Raw genomic sequence first — 7,532 nt, 5'->3', positions numbered from 1 at the left:
GAAGAGATACTGTAGAAAGTAATTGAGACAGATGAAGAGATACTGTAGAAAGTATAGAGACAGATGAAGAGATACTGTAGAAAGTATAGAGACAGATGGAGAGATACTGTAGAAAGTATAGAGACAGATGGAGAGATACTGTAGAAAGTATAGAGACAGATGAAGAGATACTGTAGAAAGTATAGAGACAGATGAAGAGATACTGTAGAAAGTATAGAGACAGATGAAGAAGATACTGTAGAAAGTATAGAGACAGATGAAGAGATACTGTAGAAAGTATAGAGACAGATGAAGAGATACTGTAGAAAGTATAGAGACAGATGAAGAGATACTGTAGAAAGTATAGAGACAGATGAAGAGATACTGTAGAAAGTATAGAGACAGATGGAGAGATACTGTAGAAAGTATAGAGACAGATGAAGAGATACTGTAGAAAGTATAGAGACGGATGAAGAGATACTGTAGAAAGTATAGAGACAGATGAAGAGATACTGTAGAAAGTATAGAGACGGATGAAGAGATACTGTAGAAAGTATAGAGACGATGAAGAGATACTGTAGAAAGTATAGAGACGGATGAAGAGATACTGTAGAAAGTATAGAGACGATGAAGAGATACTGTAGAAAGTATAGAGACGATGAAGAGATACTGTAGAAAGTATAGAGACAGATGAGAGATACTGTAGAAATTATAGAGACAGATGAAGAGATACTGTAGAAAGTATAGAGACAGATGAAGAGATACTGTAGAAAGTATAGAGAACAGATGAAGAGATACTGTGAGAAGTATAGAGACAGATGAAGAGATAAAGATACTGTAGAAAGTATAGAGACGGATGAAGAGATACTGTAGAACGTATAGAGACAGATGGATAGATACTGTAGAAATGATTGTACCAGGCATCTCTCTCTCTCGCTGTCTGTCTGTCTGTCTGTCTGTGTGTATTCTAATCAGCAGACTAAGAGTCCTTTACAAATACACAGGGAGGAGACTAAGGTGTTGTTACATGGCCATATGGTCCTGTCTACAGAGTGGCTGTGGGTGTCACTCACACAAGTCCCAACCCAGCCGCCCAGTCCAGCTAGAGGGGACAGAGTGGACACTGACAGATGACAATTACACGCTTATTACACCAACCAACAATTACACCAACCATCCACCATTGCCATCTTCTTGTCCCTATCTCCTGGTCTTATTTAGCATCAGAAATGTCCTAACCTTCTTTGAGTCTGGAGGGCAGAAACCTTCTCGGATATACTCAAAGGGTCCAAATGTTACACAATAGACTGTTTTCTGCCTGTGTGTGTGTGTGTCTATGACTGTCTTTATTAGTCAGAAGAGAGGAGCAGACTAGTCATCATGAGGATGCTCATCAGTCTTAATTGGTTCAGAATGATGATGATGATTATTTCAATTTTTTTCCTGAAACGCTGTATTCATGGATCCTCTGAACACACACACAGAAGCACACGCTAATTACTACCACATGACGATTAAGGGCCAGAGAGCAGGGGTCAGCCAAGATGTGTGTGTGTGTGTGTGTGCGTGTGCGTGCGTGCGTGCGTGCATGCGAGCGAGAGAGAGAGAGAGAGATGAGCGAGATTAGAAAAAGTCTGTACACAAACTCAGCTCCAAGATGTGTTACGTATGAATCACAAACATCAAGGGCAATTCAACCCAAAGGCTTTTTCAATGAATGCCAAAATATACTKTTTTCTGTATATCTTCAAATATGTTAAGATTAAGATTACTTTATTGGTCAATTACCATCATCAAGAAGGCAAACTGTCAAAACACATCAAAATCAGTACTATGTTTACTCAAACAATATCAAACACCAACTTCAATCTGTACTGTAATCAATATATCTTCATCACAGGCAAGTATTGATGGAAGTTCCAAGTATTTTATCAAGCAAAGCTCCAAGGGGAGCATGATTGTTTCCCTATTCATCCATTGCTCTTTGTTTTAACTCCAATCTTCTGTGCTGTTGGGTAAACCCTGAGGCTTATAGGCTTCCCTTCGGGCTGACTTTAAACTGCTGAGGACCTCAGAGATTTCCTTCATTCAAAAGGAAGACAGCTTACCAAGCCTTACCGGCTGGCATTAGCATACCAGCCTCATTCAGGCCCAACTCCTCCAGGTACACCCACATACAACCTCCCCCCATCTGAAAGCAGAGCGGTGGGGAGTGGGTGGACAGGCCGGCTGGGTGCGAGAGGAGAAGGAGGGAGAGGGGTTTGGGGGTTTAAGAGTGGTTCCCCAGGCCCCTGGAGCTCAAAGTGCAGGAGGGAATTCTATAGGTCACCAGGGGAGTCTCCCCGCCCACAGCCCAAAAGCCCCTTTTTACCCCCAGACAAGAGGGGAGAATCAAACCTGCCAATGGATTTGTCGTTCCTTCCTCTCCACCGCACGTCTTCAGCTGTCTGGGGATTTTCTTCATTCACAGAGATAAGAATGGCCTCCAAACATTCCCAGATTCCCAGATTCTCTTGTCGTAGGTCAAAGGTTGAAGGGGGGTTTAAACGAAGTGACAGCCACATGACCCCCCACCCCTTTTCTCTCTTTCTTTCCCTCTGGCTTGATTCTTCCATCCCCTCGAAATCACCCCTTCATCATCATTCTTCTTTCCTCCTCTCTCTTCCCCCCCCCCCCCCCCTCTCCATTAATTGCCACGACATTACAGTCACCTTGATCCTGTATAAACACCATCTATCACACAGGGGTCATGTTTGCACTGCAAACTCCAACGGGAACATCGAACGGACAGGAGTGAAAAATGACATTCTTCCTTCTTCCCTTGGCAGGAAAGGGGGAGTAAGGGAGACGGGGGACGTTCATGTGGCTGTCACTTCATTTAAACCCCCCTTCAACCTTTGACCTACGACAAACACACACACACACACACATACGGGTGCCCAGTGTCCAGGTGCACAATGTCCCACTGATAAAGTACAAGCATGTCAGAGACAGTGTAGACAGAGCTAACTTTAACAAATGAAGGCTGGTGGTAGGTTGTGGTAGTGGTGGTAGGGGTTGTTAACATGGAGTAACACTGTGAAACAACAAAATATTTGTGCTATGTTGTCTTCAGTAGATTGATCGCTATAATTCTGTGTGTACTGAGGCAGTAAAAGGAGATTGTCAAAATTCAACAAGGAGGAGGAAATAGARAAGAGTAAGTCAATAGCACAACAATTAACTGAAGAGCGGAGTTGTTGTATTAAGTGACCGTGAGATTCCTTGGCATGCATACTGGAAAAATCATCATCCATGTTCAATATTGATTCAGTGAGGAGATATTAAGCCTAAATACTGGATGTTAGCTCTTGATTCAATCAGGAGTAATCCAAACATTATGCCCACATCAAATCAGAGCTGAATGGCAGTATTATCACATTTTCAGAAGTAAGGCCTGGTGTAGGAACATCCAGTTACATTCAGATCAGTGGAGGCTGCTGAAGGGAGGACGGCTCATAATAATGGCTGGAACGAAGTGAATGGAATGTTTTCAAACACCTGGAAACTATGGAAACCTTGTGTTTGATGTATTTGATACCATTCCACTTATTCCACTCCAGTCATTACCACGAACCTGTCCTCCCCAATTAAGGTGTCACCAACCTCCTGTGTTTCAGATGCAGGGTACAAAAAGCAAAGTCATGAAAATGTTTTATGTATTACCATACATGACTTCCATTCATTATCTTTCATGCATTATCACATTGTGACAGAAACAGAGGTCTCCTTTCTGATGGATATTTTTCATAACTCGAGGTCAGATGTGAGTGGCGTGTCTGTTAGCAGTGATTCATTAAGGCGAGGCTGTTAGTCTGTAAGTCCTGCCCCCTCCAGAGGTCACCTGACAGAGCAGACAGATCATCTGGAGCTGTCCGGGGGGACTCCTCTGAGACATAGAGCGATGATAGAGGTCGTGAGGAGGTGAGAGGTGGCCAATATGATTTTGGGAGCCTGTTGATTTGGGGCGGCAGGTGGCCTAGCGTTGGGCCAGTAACCAAAAGTTTGCTGGTTCCAATACCCGAGCCGACAATGTGAAAGATATGTGCCCTTGAGCAAGGCACCTAATTTGTTCCAGGGTGCCGTACCACTATGGCTGACCCTGTAAAACAACTCATTTCACTGCACCTATCCGTTGTATGTGACAATAAAATATACTTTTTTGTTGTTGTCATTAACTAGATTTATTTCCCAGATTTTTTACGTTGTGGTGTAGTGGAAAAATGTCATACCACCATTTCACCTGACCTAATCTCCAGACTAATTTGCCAGCTGTGCTCCATAGTACAGCCCAGCCATCACCTACTGACCTAGTGCATGTGTTACGTCCGTTGTTGGAATGAGACCAAGGTGCAGCGTGGTAAGCGTACATCGTTCTTTATTTTGATGAACACCAAAAAAATAAAAAATGTAAACGAATGTAACGTTCTGCAGGCTACACAGTAACTGTACAAAAACAAGATCCTACAATCAAAGGTGGGAAAAAGGGCTGCCTAAGTATGATCCCCAATCAGAGACAACGATACACAGCTGCCTCTGATTGCGAACCATACTAGGCCAACAAAGAAATAGAAACATAGATTTGCCCACCCAAGTCACACCCTGACCTAACCAAATAGAGAATAAAAAAGGCTCTCTAAGGTCAGGGCGTGACAGTACCCCACCCAAAGGTGCGGACTTCGGCCGCAAACCTGAACCTATAGGGGAGGGTCCGGGTGGGCATCTCATCTCGATGGAAGCTCCGGTGCGGGACGCAGACCCCGCTCCGCTTGAGGCTCCCCCCACTTCGGTGGCGCCGCTGGTGCGGGGATCATCGCTGGAGACTCCGGACTGTAGATRGTTGTCGCGGACTCCGGACCGTAGATCACTGCTGGAGGAACCGAACCACCGATCGTCGCCGGAGGCTCCTGACTGGGCGCCCTCGCTGGAGGCTCCTGACTGGGCGCCCTCGCTGGAGGCTCCTGACTGGGCGCCCTCGCTGGAGGCTCCTGATGGGCCGCCCCGCTGGAGGCTCTGACTGGGCGCGCCCCGCTGGAGGCTCCTGACTGGGCGCCCTCGCTGGAGGCTCCTGACTGGGCGCCCTCGCTGGAGGCTCCTGACTGGGCGCCCTCGGCTGGAGGCTCCTGACTGGGCGCCCTCGCTGGAGGCTCCTGACTTGGCGCCCTCGCTGGAGGCTCCGGACTAGGCGCCCTCGCTGGAGGCTCCTGACTGGGCGCCTCGCTGGAGGCTCCTGACTGGGCTCGCTGGAGGCTCTGACTGGCGCCCTCGCTGGAGGCTCCGGACTAGCGCCCCTCGCTGGAGGCTCCGGACTGGGCGCCCTCGCTGGAGGGCTGGGCCCGGACTGGGCGCCCTCGCTGGAGGTTCCGGACTGGGGTCCGTCGCTGCAGGCTCCGGACTGGGGCCCGTCGTTGCAGGCTCCGGACTGGGGACCGTCGTTGCAGGCTCCGGACTGGGGACCGTCGCTGGAGGCACCGGACTGCGGACCGTCGCTGGAGGCTCCGGACTGTAGACCGCGGCAGGAGGCTCCGGACCTTGGATCGTCACCGGAGGCTTCGGACCTTGGATCGTCACCGGAGGCTTCGTGCCATGGATCTGGTCACCCGGAGGCTCCGGGCCATGGATCATCACCGGAGGCTCCGGGCCATGGATCATCACTGCAGGCTTCGTGCCATGGATCATCACTGCAGGCTCCGGGCCATGAATCATCACTGGAGGCTTCGGGCCATGAATCATCATGGGAGACTTCGTACATGGAGCAGGCACAGGACGTACTAGGCTGGAGACACGCACTGGATGCCGGGTGCATGGAGCTGGCACAGGATATACTGGACCGTGGAGGTGCACTGAAGGTCTGGAGCGTAGAGCTGGCACAACCCTTCCTAGCTGGATGCTCACTTTAGCCCGGCAAGTGCGGGGTGCTGACACAGGACGCACTGGGCCGTGCAGGCGCACTGGAGATACCCTGCGTAGAGCTGGCGCAGGATATACTGGGCCATGGAGGCGCACTGGAGGTCTGGAGCGTAGAGCTGGCACAACCCGTCCTGGCTGGATGCTCACTTTAGCCCAGCAAGTGCGGGGCGCTGGCACAGGACGCACTGGGCTGTGAAGGCGCACTGGTAACACAGTGCGTAGAACCGGCGCAGGATATCCTGGACCGAGGAGGCGTACTGGAGACCAGGAGCGCTGAGCCTTCACAAGCCGTCCTGGCTGGAAGCTTACTTTAGCCCGACAAGAGCGGAAAGCAGGCACAGAACGCACCGGGCTAAGGGTGCGCACTGGAGGCACGGTGCGCAGAACCGGAAAACATGGTATCTGAACCGTGACCAACTCCTCATCGTAAATACAGGAAGTTGGTTCTTGTTCCCACCTTTGCTCCGCTCGCCACCCCGTGTGCCACCCCCAAAWWWRWTTTTTTGAGGCTGCCTCTCGGGCTTCCGTCATTTCCTTGATTCCTGGTTTCGTCGCCGTTGTTCCTCCCTCGCTGCCTCTGTCTGCTCCCATGGAAGGCGATCCCTTCTGGCCTGGATCTCCTCCCACGTCCAGGATCCCTTACCATCCAGGATATCCTCCCATGTCCAGGATGTCTGCTCCTCCTGGCCACGCTGCTTGGTCCGTTTGTGGTGGGATCTTCTGTTACGTCCGTTGTTGGAATGAGACCAAGGTGCAGCGTAGTAAGCGTACATCGTTCTTTATTTTGATGAACACCAAAAAAAAAAAAAAGATAAACGAACATACCGTTCTGCAGGCTACACAGTAACTGTACAAAAACAAGATCCAACAATCAAAGATGGGAAAAAGGGCTGCCTAAGTATGATCCCCAATCAGAGACAACGATACACAGCTGCCTCTGATTGGGAACCATACTAGGCCAACAAAGAAATAGAAGCATAGATTTGCCCACCCAAGTCACACCCTATATAAATAGAGAATAAAAAAGGTCAGGGCGTAACAGCATGTGTGTTTTGTGTTTTGGTAGGTTATGGTGTGTATGCATTCCCCTTACATTCCATTTTAAAGTATGTATTAATGAATGAGACGCAAAAATTTGTGTATTCCCTGCGATGCGTTTAGTCAACATTCACTAAAGAAAATAAAGGAAAATAGTTTTACCACACACTACTACACATGCCACAGTTTGACAGGGCTTCAAACTCACTAAATAAGCCTTCAATACAGAAAGGAGAGAAAGAGAGGAGCCGAAACAGAGAGAGGGAGGAAGGCAGTCATGAGCCAAGTATTTTCTGCAGCATCACAACTGTCAAGCCCTAATCTGTTTCACCTGTCTTTGTGATTGTCTCCACCCACCTCCAGGTGTCACCCATTTTCTCCATTAGTCCCTGGGTATTTATTTCGTCTTGTCAAGTCAACCAATGTGGTTTTCCGTGCGCCTGTTGTTTCTTAGTCTCTCGTTTGCTAGTCCTCCCGGTTTTGACCCTTGCCTTTCTTGACTCTGAACCCGCCTGCCTGACCATACTGCCTGCCCTTGAGCCTGCCTGCCACTCTCTACCTCCTGG

The sequence above is a fragment of the Salvelinus sp. IW2-2015 genome, linkage group LG22, assembly GCF_002910315.2.
Source record: "Salvelinus sp. IW2-2015 linkage group LG22, ASM291031v2, whole genome shotgun sequence".
NCBI lineage: Eukaryota > Metazoa > Chordata > Actinopteri > Salmoniformes > Salmonidae > Salvelinus > Salvelinus sp. IW2-2015.
This window is presented reverse-complemented; position numbering follows the sequence as displayed.